Source organism: Notothenia rossii (genome assembly GCF_949606895.1).
Source record: "Notothenia rossii genome assembly, chromosome: 5".
NCBI classification, from domain to species: domain Eukaryota; kingdom Metazoa; phylum Chordata; class Actinopteri; order Perciformes; family Nototheniidae; genus Notothenia; species Notothenia rossii.
This window is the reverse complement of record NC_136903.1, coordinates 93,071,508-93,090,739: the sequence shown is the minus strand read 5'-3', so window position 1 is coordinate 93,090,739 and position 19,232 is coordinate 93,071,508. Positions and strand designations below refer to the sequence as shown.

Below are 19,232 nucleotides of genomic sequence, written 5' to 3'. Positions count from 1 at the left end.
GTCATTGAGACACAGCGTCTCATTCTCAAGAGAGACCTGTTCCTACCCAGAATCAGCACTTTAGAAACAGGAAGTGAAATGGAGGGAAAAGAGGCGTGGAGAATGGGTGATCTGTTTGGTGTTTTGAGCAAAACATGTTTTTTATATATCTGAGACCGATGCTGTTGCCTACAAATAGCATGATAGGTGACCTTTAATATAATAACACTAAATAATAATACATTTACTATAAACTAAATCAGCAAGGAAATAAATGTTTAACTATTAAATCATATAAAGCACTTTATAGCTTTGTTAATATGTCTGCAAAAATTACACGGTTTCCTTTGTAAAAATATTTGTACAGTTAATTGATTTATTCTGAGGAGCTTTAATCTCACCTCATTCATCTATTCATTTCTTATCGTTTTGAATATATTTTCAGTGCTGCTGGAATTAATTGATTTCCCCTCAGGGATCAATGCAGTGGGATTTGTCTCATCTTAACTTAAGAGAAGAGAATATTTAACATCTGTGTGATATACCGTGAGGTTTCACTCTCTGAAACAGAAGCTTAACACGTTTGTAAGCAGATTCATGATGAGTGCAGTTTCTTGCAGCTGAAAAACTCAGTTTATTTCCGTTTGTATATTTTCTACTGTTTAATTCTGTTTTAATTCTATTTTGAGATTTTTTAAATTCTAGTATTTGTTTATTTCTAGTCTTTAATTTCTACTTATGTGCAATGCCTTGTTCGGTACGCTAACATGTCCCAATTTGGGATCAATAAAGTACCTCTTATCTTACAATATCAAACATATAGTGTGTAATCTCACATATGTAGAAGGAATACCAAACCAAACGGATTTGTCTCATCTTAACTTAAGAGAAGGTAATATTTTACATCTGAGGTTTTACTCTCTGAAACAGAAGTTACCGTTTAACACGTTTGTCAGCAGATTCATGATAAGATTTGTATTTATTATTTTAAATTCCAGTGACAGCTCCTCCTACACTCACACAGTTCATGAGAGAAACATATTCATAATCAAAGACGGGAGGCTGAACCCAATTAAAGAGCTGCACACTGAGAGGCAGGAAGCAGAGAGGCTCGTTAACTGCTCTATGTTAATGAAGCTGACTACAGTCTGCACAAACATGACGATTCTTACTGAAAAGCATATTATTTATTTACAGTGGAATTAGTCTTTCTAATGTAGTGCTTCAAAACTCATACTCGCAATGCATGTATGCAGAATATGAATGAATAATAAATCAGTCTTACTGCAGAACATTTTCTAGAACTTTAATCACATTGTTCTGTATATGTCCTGAAATATGTTTTCAGTATGTAGTGTCTCTACTTTAAAGAGTCCTCTCCTGCTGATGTTCAGGTGTATATCAGTATGTAGTGTCTCTACTTTAAAGAGTCCTCTCCTGCTGATGTTCAGGTGTATATCAGTATGTAGTGTATCTACTTTAAAGAGTCCTCTCCTGCTGATGTTCAGGTGTATATCAGTATGTAGTGTCTCTACTTTAAAGAGTCCTCTCCTGCTGATGTTCAGGTGTATATCAGTATGTAGTGTCTCTACTTTAAAGAGTCCTCTCCTGCTGATGTTCAGGTGTATATCAGTATGTAGTGTATCTACTTTAAAGAGTCCTCTCCTGCTGATGTTCAGGTGTATATCAGTATGTAGTGTCTCTACTTTAAAGAGTCCTCTCCTGCTGATGTTCAGGTGTATATCAGTATGTAGTGTCTCTACTTTAAAGAGTCCTCTCCTGCTGATGTTCAGGTGTATATCAGTATGTAGTGTCTCTACTTTAAAGAGTCCTCTCCTGCTGATGTTCAGGTGTATATCAGTATGTAGTGTCTCTACTTTAAAGAGTCCTCTCCTGCTGATGTTCAGGTGTATATCAGTATGTAGTGTATCTACTTTAAAGAGTCCTCTCCTGCTGATGTTCAGGTGTATATCAGTATGTAGTGTCTCTACTTTAAAGAGTCCTCTCCTGCTGATGTTCAGGTGTATATCAGTATGTAGTGTCTCTACTTTAAAGAGTCCTCTCCTGCTGATGTTCAGGTGTATATCAGTATGTAGTGTCTCTACTTTAAAGAGTCCTCTCCTGCTGATGTTCAGGTGTATATCAGTATGTAGAGTCTCTACTTTAAAGAGTCCTCTCCTGCTGATGTTCAGATGTATATCAGTATGTAGTGTCTCTACTTTAAAGAGTCCTCTCCTGCTGATGTTCAGGTGTATATCAGTATGTAGTGTCTCTACTTTAAAGAGTCCTCTCCTGCTGATGTTCAGGTGTATATCAGTATGTAGTGTCTCTACTTTAAAGAGTCCTCTCCTGCTGATGTTCAGGTGTATATCAGTATGTAGTGTCTCTACTTTAAAGAGTCCTCTCCTGCAGATGTTCAGGTGTATATCAGCATGTAGTGTCTCTACTTTAAAGAGTCCTCTCCTGCTGATGTTCAGGTGTATATCAGTATGTAGTGTCTCTACTTTAAAGAGTCCTTTCCTGCTGATGTTCAGGTGTATATCAGTATGTAGTGTCTCTACTTTAAAGAGACCTTTTTAAAGTCCTGATTGGTTAGCTGGCCGGCCCTGTTGTGATTGGTCAACAGCATAGAAAAGTCCCTTCCCTTATCCAATAGGAGCACAAGTGTTCTTTAGTGATGTAACTGTGTTATTGGAAATAACAAGTGTCAGTATGTTTTAGATTATAATATTGAAATGAATAATGGATATTGGAGAATTGTCATTTAATAAAAGAAAGTGACCTTTAGCATGCTGAAATGGAAATATAATACATCTTAACTTGAAGTTTGTCATATCTTACATTGGAATGGGAAACACAATTAAGATAAGAAAGAAGTGTCATTTTATTTTTTATTTTTCCATCCTCCCTTTATTATTCACTCTTTTTCTATTTCACATTTACAATGTGTATTTTAGTTGGAATGCTGTTAAGTGTGGAATGCTGTTTAGTGGGAATGCTGTTAGCTGTTAACTGTTAACAGCATTCCCACTAACTGTTCTTCTACGGACAACATTTTTATTATTATTCCGCCGGGTTATTCTGCGTCTCTTCTCCTCCCGCATTGAACATCGCAGAAACTCCGTTCAAACATCAAAACGTTCAGCTCGGTCGGGAATCGATGGCTATTACTTTTCTTATTCATAGTTTTCATAATTCCAGAGATACATCCCATAATACATCACATTTTTAACATTGAAGTCAATGGAGGAAATCTTCAACTTCAACAAATCTTCATGCAATTCAACTGCTAACTGTTCATTCATACTTTCACTCAGACACCTCATTCCATCTTTAAGATGTTACACATCTTTCTGACATTATTCGTGTAAAACAACTTTTAAATCTGATTCTTACTTTTAGAAATATTAAACATTGTTCAGACCTTGTTTTAGAGGTTTTCTTCACATTTTAACATTAACTAGAGTGCGTGATGTCACAGCTAGAGTGGAGGACAGCTTGAAATTCGCATTCATATTTTTTTTTTAAACTGCCATAATTCCCAAACCCTACATTCCTGAGACATACTTTATCATGACAAACGTAGGAAAACATCTCGTAGCTTGAAAAATGACAAATAATTAAGCAAAAATAATTAAACAAAATGCTTTTTGAGGGCATGAAGTGACAAAAACGTTCAACATTCCTCCATTAAAGCCCATTGTAATTTCAGGCAGATATTTCCTCACAGCAGCAGCCGCACACCTTTAGTTAAACTGCCAAAAAGGCCACATTATTAACCCGAAAGTACACAAAAATTACACTTCAGATACTCAACTTCCTTGACATGCTTCACGTTTTGAAATTTCACAGATATCTTTTACGGTTCTTCCACAAAACGTTCACATGTAAGAGGTTCATCTCTCATTCAGAACAATGAAGCCTTTGATCTCTACAGAGCTCGTTAGCTCAAATATAAACACCTGTGCAATGGAACACGATGATGTCATCACTCCACCTGCCATGCTCAGAGCAGCAGACTCCAGAGAGCAGTGTGCAAACAGTCCAGCCGTGAAGACATCTACGGGACAGTTTTGAGATTTCTTCAAATGCCGTTGCCATAGCAACAAAATGCTGGCCTTGAAACACGGTTTTCTCATAACTTCAGTGAAAATACTCCAAACAGCCCAAAACTTCACAGGTTTGGTAACGATGCAGCCATCAACGCATCCAAGCGTAGTATGGGGTGTCATCAAATGCCGTTGCCATGGCGACAGCCCACTCGCCATGAAACACGATGTCCCTTTAACTCCTATGAAAATTGTCAAAAAGTGCTATAACTTCACATGTGTGCTAACAGTCCAGCCGTGAAGACATCTACGGGACCGTTTTCAGATTTCTTCAAATGCCGTTGCCATGGCGACAGACCACTCGCCATGAAAAACGATGTCGCTGTAAGTCCAATCGACACGGTCCAATCGTCCCCCAATCTTCACTTGTATATCACCGGTCCATGCTTCAACAGCTCTTCGCCAAATCTGAGATCTCACCATATGCCGTTTCCATTTTTGAACAATTTCAGAGGAGTTATAGCAACATCATGTTTTATGGCGAGGGATGCGTATCCCTCGCCATAAAACATGTCGCTATAACTCCTATGAAATTGTTCAAAAAGTGCTCAAACTTCACATGTGTACTAACAGTCCAGCCGTGAAAACATCTACGGGACAGTTTTGAGATTTTTTTCAAATGCTGTTGCCATGGCAACACAATGCTCGCCTTGAAACACGGTTTTCAAAAAACTTCAGTGAAAATACTCCAAACAGCTCAAAACTCCACAGGTTCGGTAACGATGGAGCCGTCAACGCATCTAAGCGTATTATGGGGTTTCGTAAAATGCCGTTGCCATGGCGACGGATCATTCGCCATCAAGTTAGTTCAGAAGTTTGCGGTTCAAATATTCTGCTGCTTTTCCAAGCCTTTTTACTTTCTTTTCTTTTCTCATCACACATTCAAGCCCCCAGTGTTCATGAATCATTTCAATCTCAATTCTTCACTTTCTTCTTACACATTACATTTCAGCAGTTCAGCGTCAGCTTTTCAGCATAAAGCATTCCCACTAGCAATTTCTTCAGGAATTGCATTCTCTAGTTTCAATTGGTGTTTAAATTGGTAATTTAATGATTGGGTTAAAGTCAATTGTCTTTCCAGAATCATTTCCTTTTCACATTTAACTATATCCCTATTCTTCTAAGTACTAATGTATAATTAAAGTGTATTTGCTATTTTCTCATTTATTTAAATCCCTGTTAGACTGATTCTCCGTATAAATGATGCAGGAATCTCTCTGCAGGAGGACATCGTAACACACACTGACATTAACACACACCGACATTAACACACACTGATAACAACACACACTGATAACAACACACACTGATAACAACACACACTGACATCAACACACACTGATAACACACACTGATAATAACACACACTGACATTAACACACACTGACAACACACACCGATAATAACACACACCGACATCAACACACACCGACATCAACACACACTGACATCAACACACACTGACATTAACACACACTGATAACAACACACACTGATAACAACACACACTGATAACAACACACACTGACATTAACACACACTGACATTAACAACACACACTGATAACAACACACACTGATAACAACACACACTGATATTAACACACACTGATATTAACAAACACTGATAACAACACACACTGACATTAACACACACTGATATTAACACACACTGATATTAACAAACACTGATAACAACACACACTGACATTAACACACACTGACATTAACAAACACTGATAACAACACACACTGACATTAACACACACTGACATTAACACACACTGACATTAACACACACTGACATTAACACACACGGATAACAACACACACTGATATTAACACACACGGATAACAACACACACTGACATTAACACACACTGACATTAACACACACGGATAACAACACACACTGACATTAACACACACGGATAACAACACACACTGACATTAACACACACTGATATCTTTATCACAGACTGGTATATGTCATAGTGTATGAAGGATTCTGTATTAAAACCATTAATGGCACCACATAATGACCCCAGATATTATACATTTAAATAAAACAGATCATTCAATGATGAAATAACGTCGTATCACATCTGTTACAGAAATATTAGAAACATCACTAAAGACTCGAGGACGACAGGAAGGGTAATACATGTTGGAATCAGTTTATTATAGTAGTTATGTAAGTGGAGCATCCTTACCTACAGATGGATGAGGCCTGAAGCATCTTTACATCAATCTGACACTAAACGTCTCTCTACTGTAGTTATTTTAATTAGTAAAAAACACAGTGGGCCAAGAACACATCCCTGAGGAACCCCATAATTACATTATTACAGAAGATACACAAACGTGTATATGAAGACATTATACTTGTATCCTGTGTTGATGCAGTGGGTCACAGTAACTAAGGTAATGAAGTGTGTCCTTGTAATCTTAATAAAAGGTTAATATAGGTTTTATTATGGTAGTTATGTAAGGGGAGCATCCTTACCTACAGATAGATGAGGCCTGAAGCACCTTTACTTCAGTCTGACACTAAACGTCTCTCTACTGTAGTACACACTAACCACCCACCCCCCTCCTCCCCTGTAATTGATGCCTGCCATGTTTTTATAAATAGATCTCTTTGAGAGGAGTGTTTCCCCGACGCCTGAGCCTCCATCTGGGACTTTCCTCAGTTAACAGAGAGGAATTACTGCCAATTCAGAGCCGATCCCCGAAAAACTAATCCTGCCAAGCTTGGTGCTGAGTCAGCAGGGAGAGAGGGGAAGCTAAAGTCTGATAGTGAGTTTCACTTCCATCTCTCTCTCTTTAGTCCAGTTAAGCCGCAAACCTCAGTCTTCATGAACTCAGCACCTCAGTTATTATAAACACAATCAGCCGCTGAGAGGCAAATGAAGGGAGGTCTGTCGGACACGCCGTATGCAAACACAGCAGCAAGACAACGATGAAATACTTGCCGTACATAATACTCTTGTTGATGCAAAACCAAAAATATGCAGTTGCGATTGTTTGATTTGGGATTATGGTTGTTGGTGTTCTGTTTGCGATTGTTTGGGTTGGGTTTGTGATTGTTTTTATTGCTTCTGTTTGTGTTGTTTGGGTTGGGTTTGTGATTGTTTTTATTGCTTCTGTTTGTGTTGTTTGGGTTGGGTTTGTGATTGTTTTTATTGCTTCTGTTTGTGTTGTTTGGGTTGGGTTTGTGATTGTTTTTATTGCTTCTGTTTGTGTTGTTTGGGTTGGGTTTGTGATTGTTTTTATTGCTTCTGTTTGTGTTGTTTGGGTTGCAATCGACAGAAATGAAGGCGCCCTTTACTCCGTGACAAACAGTGGTGCGGTGGATATTTTTTTACTGGGGGGCAGGGACGTCGGAACTATTTTCTGGGGGGGGTGTGCGGGATTTTTGCTGGGAGGGTCGGGGGGGAAACTCACACTATCAATGATTAACGAACTCGACACGTAGGCCTAATAGCCTAGGCCTATACATAACAGATATAGGCTACATAAACACACGCAGCATCTTAATTGTTACGAAAATGTATGAAACAAAATGAATTAATGAATTAATCAAGCCTTTATTAAGGAACATACTGTAGCCTAATAGGCGATAACATAGGCCTACAGCATTCAGAAAATCAACAGAATAATACAGCCTTTACGAACATAGGCCTAATGGAACATTCAGAAAAATAACGGTTTACTTTGCGCTCGTAAGGGCTTTTAAACTGTTCCAAAAGTAGACCTTCTCTCCGTTGTTCTGCTGATAAATTCTTTAAGCAGGGTCGAGACATCGCATTCATCGAGAAGTTCGCTATGCGCATTCATAATGGCCAAATGAGTGAGTCTCTCCTGCTTAATAGTATTGCGCAGCCACGTTTTCAACCTGCGCAACGCCGAGAACGAGCGCTCGGATGCCGCGACAGAAATGGGCAGAGCCAGACAGAGCTTTATGAGCCTCTCCGCTTCCGACAGCATGGAGCGGGATTGGGGCTGCAAGGTGTGCAGAATGGCCAATACATCCTGAATGGTTTTCACTTCTCGCCCCCTACACACGTCGCTCAGGATGTCCAGCTCAAGGCTTAGCTGCTCTCTTGAAAAGGAAGTCAGTTCCAGGGAACCCACATCCACTCGTTTCCCTTGGGCCGCCTGTAGAACTGCCTGCTCTCGCCCTGCAGCTACGCGGAGTCCTTCCTGGTCAAAGCGCCGCTCCACCTCTGTGCGCACCAAGTCCAGGGCCTCAAACAATTCCCTCTTCCACAGGCTTGGATATTCTTTAATAGTTAAATATAACAGTTAAACAACAACCAACAAATAGTTTCCATATGGGCTGCCTATTTAAGCTGGGTGGGTCAACCTTACATTTTCAATTCAAATTATGAATATGGTTTGTTATGAAATTAGGCCTATACGTTATTTAGTCAGTTGATACCGTTGTAATGAATTATTAATTGCAGGCTAATTTCGCAAATAAGCGTACATGGATGTAGTACATTATTATGAACTATGATATCGTTTTCTATGGATAGATCAAATCTGTCCACAAATGCTGGAGAGCACGCTCTGTGTGCGTATTTGTTGCATTCTTTCAACATTAGAGACCGATGAGCTTTATGATTAATTTTAAAATACTGTTGGCATTATTTATTTATTTATTTAGGCCTATTTATTTACCCTCGTTCTCCAACTCCCGTTCCTCCTCCTCCGCTGTATGGCGAAAACGCGCTGGGGTCTTGCTGGTGCGCACTGGATGAGGAGGCTTCAAGTTGTAGCGCTCTGTGTATTGTTTGGTCTTGGCCACAAGGTCAGCGAAGGTGTCATCTTGTCTGAGTGTGTTCAGTCGCTGGCAAAGAAGTTTGGCAGCTTCCATTGATCCAAGGGCTGTGACTTTGGTGCCTTGCAGTGACCGAGCCACGGATTCACATGGCGTAAACATGGTAACGCAGGCAAACAAACCAAAGACTGTGCGCGTAGTGGTGCCCTTTTTGAGCAATCCTGCCACTTTGGCACGCGTCTCCCCCTTGACAATCCTGTCACTCTCCAAGGTCCTAAATGTCTGCAGCATCTCTCCATAGCATGCCAGCAACCGTGACAGTGCCACAACTCTGACGCACCACCGAGTTGGGCACAGGGCAAGCAGGTTGATCACTTCTCCACATCCAAAAAGAGACTGGTATAACGTTTTTCTCTTTGCTGAATCATTAATCACAACTGTGACTTCCCGAACAAAGTTCAGTGTATCGGCAACAAGGCGCACTTCTTTTGCCACTTCTTGCAACAGTAAATCCAGAGAGTGGTTTGCGCAGTGGACAAACAAGGAGTCAGGACATGTTTCCTTTAATCTTGCCTGCACTCCCTTGAACCTCCCTGACATGTTGCTGGCTCCATCAAAACAGTAGCCTTTCAGCTTCTCCAGCGGCAGATTTAGCCGAACAAGGACATCTTTAATGCACAGAAAAAGCATCTCGGCGGTTGTGTCTGGAGCGTTGTAAAAGCCCAGAAAGAAATTCTGGACTTCAAGATTGTCATCTGCAAATTGTATACTGCATGAGAATTGTTCTTTTCCACTGACGTCGGTGGTCCCATCAGCAGTTAAGCCGAAAAAAGGACTTTCGGATGCTTTGGCTCCGATTTTCCTCTGGATGTCATGGGCAAACAGCTCCAGAACTTCATTCTGGATGCTGCCCGACATCCAATTGTCCCTCCTCTTCATCCAGTTTTGCAGGTCAGGATCAGCGCGTACCCTCTCGACCACTAGCTGCCACAACACCCCATCCCGATTTGCAGCTCCTCTCAGAGGGAGTCCCTGGCGCCCCAGGAATCTCACGCTGCTGAAAACGAGCTCCAGCATTTTCCGGGCTGTTATTTGTTCTTTAGCAGCAGCCTCAGACAAAAGCGCATTAATTGGCGTAGTTTTCAATGCAGCCAATCTTTGAGTCGCATCTAAATGAATGCGTGTTTTCTCGTGGTCTCTGATTTTCTCCTTTGCTTTTCTCCAGTTTGAAAAGCCCGTATCTTTCAAAAACGGACTGTCAGCTTGTTCTGACCCGACCAACTTGCGCTTGACAGCTGACCTGCACACACCACAAACAATGCCATCACTGACCGCGATGTATTCCAGCCACGGCCACTCTCTGAACCAGGCGGCCTTGCAGGAACGAGTGAAGTTCTCACCCAACTTCTTGGCAGGAAAATTGTAATCCTGTGGTGGTTTGCATGATATTGCCTCTTCTTGGCTAGCACCGGGTGCTGGTGGTGGCGCTGGGGAGGGAGGACGAGGCCGAGGGCCGCCGGGCCCTTCGGCTGCCTGCTGCTGCTGTCCGGTTGCTGGCACACAGCTTCTAGGTGTCTCTCTCGGACGTTTAGCTGGGTCGGGCGGATTTGTAAAAAAATCTGAAATTCGTTTTTGAGACATAGGCTAGTTCTAGCTGGCGTAGTTGAACTCAAATCATGTAGCCTATGCATATGCTAAAAACAAATGAGAGCCGCGAACACAGCAAACATAAAAAAAATTCCCGCTACTTTTTTTATTTCTTTTTTTACACATAGGCCAACGTCACAGTGAGCTGTCAGATGCAGTCTGCATAGCAACAGCTATGCCATGCCAGCCAGGCTGCTGTATTGAGCCAGGCAGGGTGCATATCACATCAAAAGATCTGTATTAAGAAATACATGTAAGTCAGACAAATTGAGTTTAAATTCAGAATCTTTATTTTTATTTTTTTAACGTAGGCTAATCCTGTGATTCCTGAGGCTGACGGGAGGGGGTGCTGCCGCACCCCCCGCACCCCTAGTTCCGACGTCTATGCTGGGGGGACGCTATTTTAAATGAGGTCATCCCAAACAATGCCACACAAGTGCGCACGCGCGCAGTGCACTCACAAAACGGGCAGACAGGTCCACAGAAACTACCGGCATGCTTAGTCCTACTTTAGTTACTGTACTGCAAAAAGCAGACGGCGCTGCGCTCAACACACACAGACTCAGAACCATGGAAACACTGCACATCAGTTACAGGAACAATTTATAGGTCTAAGTTGCAATATAATATAGCCTATGCAAACAACATTGAATCTGGACTTGACATTATTCTGATTAGGCCTAGCCTACATGGCAAATAAGCAGACAGCGCTCTCACACACACACACACACACACACACACACACACACACACACACACACACACACACACACACACACACACACACACACACACACACACACACACACACACACACACACACACACACACACACACACACACACACACACACACACACACACACACACACACACACACACACACACACACACACACACACACACACACACACACACACACACACACACACACACACACACACACACACCCCTTGCGTTTTGAAGACTGATAAATCCGAAATGGGTGAACAAACTTTGCAGTCTATATGCCTCTTGTTTCCTCCGCCACATCTCCTCCGTCCATACCTCTGGGAAAGGTGAGCTTGAGCTAGCCGGGGGAACGTTGCAGCTAACGTTGACGTTAGTGCTAGCATTATCCACGTCTTTAGGCGGCTCTTCTGATGATGTAGCAGCTTCACTTGTAGCTTCGGTGCTGCTAGCCTCTTTCTTCTTGTGAATGATATTCTTTTTAGAAAAGAGGTCCATTAAAGAATGTTAGACTGCCATTATAGAGCTTTTTCGTTAGCGTTCTTGAGGGAAAGAGCTGCCGCAAAACCGGCAGCTCTTCACTGACAAACCCCCACCCCGCCGAGGGGTCACGGGGGTGATGACGAATCATCATTTTTTAAGGAGATCGTTTTTATTTTTGTATTATAATTATTGTGAAATGTATTGTTTTTTTCATTATTACAACAAATAGATACTTGCAACTGATAACACTGGCAATGATTTTATATTTATTAGACTATTAAAAAAAAGATCACGCTCCAAGTGAGTGGGGTTATGGCGTATGGTGCTGAGGGCGCTGCAGCACCCCCTAGCGGTAGGCAGGGGGTGCGGAGCTCCCCTGTCTGAATTATTATTTGAGGGTTATTGCTGCTCCCGCTGTGCATAATCTGTGTAATATGTAGCCAATAAATTCCACATTGTTGGTAAAATAATATTTTGGCCTGCCCCGAATGTTTTTTCTGTAGCCCCGGACAATTCTACCTCAATAATAGAATACATTAACCGTGCTTTACGTGAACCTCATCAAGACACTAGAAAGGACGGCAGAACTGTAATTTCCCGTGTTCAGTGAATGCAACAGAGGCAAGACACCAGACCAATCAGAGAGTTGCATGGAAATAAAAGTGTGCTTGTGTCATTCAAGCTCGCGGCTCTGTGTGTGTGCGGTAATAGCGCATTTAGTGTGTGTGAGAGAGGGGGAGAGAGAGAGGGACCGGTGCCAGCAGCAGGGACCGTGTTGTTAGCATCTGGTTAGCTAGCTGCACTAACGGACATACGGAGCTGTTTGTTCCACAACAAGCTGGAGGAGAGCTCTCCTCTCAGACTGAGAGGCTCAGGTGAGCTAAAGGACTCTCTGAGTGTTTAGATAGTTCACTTTAGTCTAAGTTATCTCAGTGGGTCTCAAACGGTTTGGTCAAAAATTATTCAAAAGATTATTTCCGCGCCTTCATATGATCATTATAGTTATACAAAAAATAAGAGAATAAAGGAAAAACAGTTATGAAATACTATATGGCAGTAAAACAACAATATCCATAAAGAAAAAGAACATCTGCTTCCAGTTGTGTTTCATCTGGGTGTTGAGAGATGTATCCATAGATCTCTTCATGTTGCTCTCAAAGTGCACCAGATTGATGCTTTTAACTTCAATATTTAAAAAAAATCTTCCCGGGGGAGCATCCCCCCGGACCCCCCTAGAGGAGGTGAGGTCCGCTCCCCACTCGTAAAAAATAGCACTTTACCCCTGCCTATATGCCGTGAGCTGATTATCGAGCCTTCATTGTAACAGTCGCGGGTTTACTGTGTGTTTGCGTGTGGGGAGTTTTTTGTGTGCGTGCTCTATAGTGCCCGTAATAGTGTTCACTGGAGTCCAGCCCCTCAGCACCCCCACTCAAAATACCTTCCCGCACCTCTGATGCCCACTACACCACTGGTGACAAACATAACTAGTGACCAGGAGGTATCCTGGAGATTTTAAATACCCAGTGACTCACACACACACACACACACACACACACACACACACACACACACACACACACACACACACACACACACACACACACACACACACACACACACACACACACACACACACGCGCACACACACACACACACACACACACACACACACGAACCAAAAGGGACAGAAACACATCTGTTGCCCTACATGTTGTATTAATGTGCAACCAGGGTTTGATTTGAGGGAATAAAGGAGGGGCTAGAACAGTCTGGAAGAACAGGGAGAAATCATGCCTTTCAGAAAACAGGAAATATGATGTACTGTGATTTTTAAACAGCTAAAGAGGCAGTGTATCATTTTAGTTTTATTGCAATTAAACTCCTTAAATATCAGCTTTATGTGAACCTTCAGGGGGGACACACCTCACACCCCCATTCTCTATTCAGTTAGAACAAACATTACTCTGGGGTCCCCAGAAAGTGAGACCAGTCTCCAGACTGTACGGATTTGCGCAGACAAACTTTTCTCTTTGTGCTATTTTCAGAACGTTTTCAACAGATTGTCCTCATGCAAAGTGATGGGGACAAAATGGACCATTTCCAAAAGTGGTGGAGACATGTCCCCAATGTGTCCCCAGTTGAAATGCCCACAATGCTTAGCGTTGAGCGCCTGTTAGCTCGCTCCTCTCCCTGTAATCCTCCCTGAGAGCGACAGTAAGCTCTGCTGATGCCGGGCTTACGGAGACGAGGCGTCGTTAGTCTTTGTGCACGACGTGTTCATCTATCAGACTCCGGATGTGTCCGAATGCAAGAACTCCTCGTTTCCTCTGCTGGCACAGGGAAGCAATTCATAAGGCACGCTTTAGTTTGAAGTCCCAGAACAAAGTTTGGAATGTGGACACGATTCAGATCCAGTTGTCATGTGACTAATATCATCCTCTAATAACCAGCATCTCTGATCCATTCTAAATCCATCTGCCATGTTTGTATTGATTCATAGAGGCATGGTGAGAGGAAGGGTCCACATCTACATATTGATTCATAGAGGCATGGTGAGAGGAAGGGTCCACATCTACATATTGATTCATAGAGGCATGGTGAGAGGAAGGGTCCACATCTACATATTGATTCATAGAGGCATGGTGAGAGGAAGGGTCCACATCTACATATTGATTCATAGAGGCATGGTGAGAGGAAGGGTCCACATCTACATATTGATTCATAGAGGCATGGTGAGAGGAAGGGTCCACATCTACAAACCCTTTTTATCCAAAAGCATCAGCATTTAGAAGCAGGGAAATAAAAGTTGTTTTGCCTTTTTGTTATATTTCTCTACTCTTTCTTAATAGTGTTTCCATTTGATTAGAAAACAGGATTTTTTAACAGTTTCTTGCAACTCAATATATTTCACTTTGTATATTTTCTACTTTTGAGAATGCTGTTTTAATTCTATTTTGAGATGTTTCAATTCTAGCATTTTCCACTCTTTAATTTCTACTTATGTGCCATGCCATGTTGTGTGCGCAAACATTTCCCCCTTTGGGATCAATGGAGTACCTCTTATCTTATCTTAACCTCCAATATCACAAATGTATTGTGTGATCGCACATATGTAGAAGGAATAACAAACCATTATCATTTAAAAATAAAGTAAAGCATGTTTTTTGCCTTTTGTTATTTTGTTCTACCTTTTTCTTGCATGTTTTTCCATGTTATTAGAAAAGGTCATATTTCAACAGTTCGTTGCAGCTGAAAAACTCTCAATATATTTCAGTTTGAAGTCTTCCATGTTTCTATTGATTCATAGATTCATGATTAATCCGACAAATGAGAGGAAGCAGTCGAAACAGTCTTTACATTTCTTGCTTTTTATCAAAAGATATAATGTGTAATGGCACAAATAAAGAAAGTATAGCAAAGCCTCATCATTGAGAAGCAGGGAAATCAATTAAAGCATGGTTTTTGCGTATTGTCATATTTTTCTATGTTCCATTTTATTAGAAAACAGGATTTTTTCAGCTGAAACACTCTCAATATATTTCATTTTGAGTTCTTCCCCGGGAGTCTGATCTCCTCCGCTGAGTTTGGGCAAGGTGACATTCAATATCAAAGTTGAGACAAAGAGAAATGATGTTGCTCTCAGAGCTGCAGAAGAGCGATTCGTTTTCTGTCTCTGTGATGAATGGACTAACTGACTCCGCTCTGGATATTACGATGATAACAATGCCTTTGAACCGACATGTGTGAATATTAGTCTGTAATCACTTCTTCTTATTAATCATATGCAACGCTCATTACTGTCAACCACAGAATACCTCACTGTCGCTGTACGAAATATCGGCTGTGACAAAAAAAGGCTTTTCTATCTTACGTCCGTACATTTTTTTTTTAAGATTTTAGGCATTTACTCACATGTGTTTGCACCTTCTACAATATAGTAGTTGTTAGGAATTCTTCTCACCAAATAATATAGTGTTTTTATTTAATGCTTTATATTTATGACCTAAATACCGAATGATTCATCCTCAGTTTCATGCACTCAATACGTTTTTATTTAACGGTGATCCCCAGCCTGTCTCACTTGTTCCTTGGCCATTAAATTAAAACCACCAGACTCAGAGACAGCATCAGGACTAAAACCACCAGACTCAGAGACAGCATCAGGACTAAAACCACCAGACTCAGAGACAGCATCAGGACTAAAACCACCAGACTCAGAGACAGCATCAGGACTAAAACCACCAGACTCAGAGACAGTTTCAGGACTAAAACCACCAGACTCAGAGACAGCATCAGGTCTAAAACCACCAGACTCAGAGACAGCATCAGGACTAAAACCTCCAGACTCAGAGACAGCATCAGGACTAAAACCACCAGACTCAGAGACAGCATCAGGACTAAAACCACCAGACTCAGAGACAGCATCAGGACTAAAACCACCAGACTCAGAGACAGCATCAGGTCTAAAACCACCAGACTCAGAGACAGCATCAGGACTAAAACCACCAGACTCAGGGACAGTTTCAGGACTAAAACCACCAGACTCAGAGACAGTTTCAGGACTAAAACCACCAGACTCAGAGACAGTTTCAGGACTAAAACCACCAGACTCAGAGACAGCATCAGGACTAAAACCTCCAGACTCAGAGACAGCATCAGGACTAAAACCTCCAGACTCAGGGACAGTTTCAGGACTAAAACCACCAGACTCAGAGACAGTTTCAGGACTAAAACCACCAGACTCAGAGACAGTTTCAGGACTAAAACCACCAGACTCAGAGACAGTTTCAGGACTAAAACCACCAGACTCAGAGACAGCATCAGGACTAAAACCTCCAGACTCAGAGACAGCATCAGGACTAAAACCTCCAGACTCAGAGACAGCATCAGGACTAAAACCTCCAGACTCAGAGACAGCATCAGGACTAAAACCACCAGACTCAGAGACAGCATCAGGACTAAAACCACCAGACTCAGAGACAGTTTCAGGACTAAAACCACCAGACTCAGAGACAGCATCAGGACTAAAACCTCCAGACTAAGAGACAGCATCAGGACTAAAACCACCAGACTCAGAGACAGCATCAGGTCTAAAACCACTAGACTAAGAGACAGCATCAGGTCTAAAACCACCAGACTCAGAAACAGTTTCAGGACTAAAACCACCAGACTCAGAGACAGTTTCAGGACTAAAACCACCAGACTCAGAAACAGTTTCAGGACTAAAACCACCAGACTCAGAGACAGCATCAGGTCTAAAACCACTAGACTCAGAGACAGCTTCAGGACTAAAACCACCAGACTCAGAGACAGCATCAGGACTAAAACCACCAGACTCAGGGACAGCTTCAGGACTAAAACCACCAGACTCAGGGACAGCTTCAGGACTAAAACCACCAGACTCAGAGACAGCATCAGGACTAAAACCACCAGACTCAGGGACAGCTTCAGGACTAAAACCACCAGACTCAGAGACAGCTTCAGGACTAAAACCACCAGACTCAGAGACAGTTTCAGGACTAAAACCACCAGACTCAGAGACAGTTTCAGGACTAAAACCACCAGACTCAGAGACAGTTTCAGGACTAAAACCACCAGACTCAGAGACAGTTTCAGGACTAAAACCACCAGACTCAGGGACAGTTTCAGGACTAAAACCACCAGACTCAGAGACAGTTTCAGGACTAAAACCACCAGACTCAGAGACAGTTTCAGGACTAAAACCACCAGACTCAGAGACAGTTTCAGGACTAAAACCACCAGACTCAGAGACAGTTTCAGGACTAAAACCACCAGACTCAGGGACAGTTTCAGGACTAAAACCACCAGACTCAGGGACAGCTTCAGGACTAAAACCACCAGACTCAGGGACAGCTTCAGGACTAAAACCACCAGACTCAGAGACAGCTTCAGGACTAAAACCACCAGACTCAGAGACAGTTTCAGGACTAAAACCACCAGACTCAGAGACAGTTTCAGGACTAAAACCACCAGACTCAGAGACAGCATCAGGACTAAAACCACCAGACTCAGGGACAGTTTCAGGACTAAAACCACCAGACTCAGAGACAGTTTCAGGACTAAAACCACCAGACTCAGAGACAGTTTCAGGACTAAAACCACCAGACTCAGAGACAGCATCAGGACTAAAACCACCAGACTCAGGGACAGCTTCAGGACTAAAACCACCAGACTCAGAGACAGTTTCAGGACTAAAACCACCAGACTCAGAGACAGTTTCAGGACTAAAACCACCAGACTCAGGGACAGCTTCAGGACTAAAACCACCAGACTCAGAGACAGCTTCAGGACTAAAACCACCAGACTCAGAGACAGCATCAGGACTAAAACCACCAGACTCAGGGACAGCTTCAGGACTAAAACCACCAGACTCAGAGACAGCATCAGGACTAAAACCACCAGACTCAGGGACAGCTTCAGGACTAAAACCACCAGACTCAGAGACAGTTTCAGGACTAAAACCACCAGACTCAGGGACAGTTTCAGGTCTAAAACCACCAGACTCAGGGACAGTTTCAGGACTAAAACCACCAGACTCAGAGACAGTTTCAGGACTAAAACCACCAGACTCAGAGACAGCATCAGGACTAAAACCACCAGACTCAGAGACAGTTTCAGGACTAAAACCACCAGACTCAGAGACAGTTTCAGGTCTAAAACCACCAGACTAAGAGACAGCATCAGGACTAAAACCACCAGACTCAGAGACAGTTTCAGGACTAAAACCACCAGACTCAGGGACAGTTTCAGGTCTAAAACCACCAGACTCAGAGAGAGTTTCAGGACTAAAACCACCAGACTCAGGGACAGTTTCAGGACTAAAACCACCAGACTCAGAGAGAGTTTCAGGTCTAAAACCACCAGACTCAGGGACAGTTTCAGGTCTTAAACCACCAGACTCAGGGACAGTTTCAGGACTAAAACCACCAGACTCAGAGACAGTTTCAGGACTAAAACCACCAGACTCAGAGACAGTTTCAGGACTAAAACCACCAGACTCAGGGACAGTTTCAGGACTAAAACCACCAGACTCAGGGACAGTTTCAGGACTAAAACCACCAGACTCAGGGACAGTTTCAGGACTAAAACCACCAGACTCAGAGAGAGTTTCAGGTCTAAAACCACCAGACTCAGGGACAGTTTCAGGACTAAAACCACCAGACTCAGAGACAGTTTCAGGACTAAAACCACCAGACTCAGAGACAGTTTCAGGACTAAAACCACCAGACTCAGAGAGAGTTTCAGGACTAAAACCACCAGACTCAGGGACAGGTTCAGGACTAAAACCACCAGACTCAGAGACAGTTTCAGGACTAAAACCACCAGACTCAGAGAGAGTTTCAGGACTAAAACCACCAGACTCAGGGACAGGTTCAGGACTAAAACCACCAGACTCAGAGATAGTTTCAGGTCTAAAACCACCAGACTCAGAGAGAGTTTCAGGACTAAAACCACCAGACTCAGGGACAGGTTCAGGACT

The 19,232-nt window shown here is 42.4% G+C and overlaps 1 protein-coding gene across 2 annotated transcripts in view; it reads left to right on the top strand.

The window, feature by feature from the left end:
• grm7 (glutamate metabotropic receptor 7) overlaps positions 1-19,232 on the top strand; it is a 240,060-nt gene that overhangs the window by 43,708 nt on the left and 177,120 nt on the right. The window contains exons 1-2 of one of the 2 annotated variants that reach the window (XM_079680199.1): positions 6,016-6,886; positions 7,400-7,439. The exons of the other annotated variant lie outside the window; for it this stretch is intronic. The gene's annotated coding sequence lies outside the window, so the exon portion shown is untranslated. Of the gene's footprint in view, positions 1-6,015; positions 6,887-7,399; positions 7,440-19,232 lie in introns of those variants that run through there. 2 annotated transcript variants of the gene reach the window in all.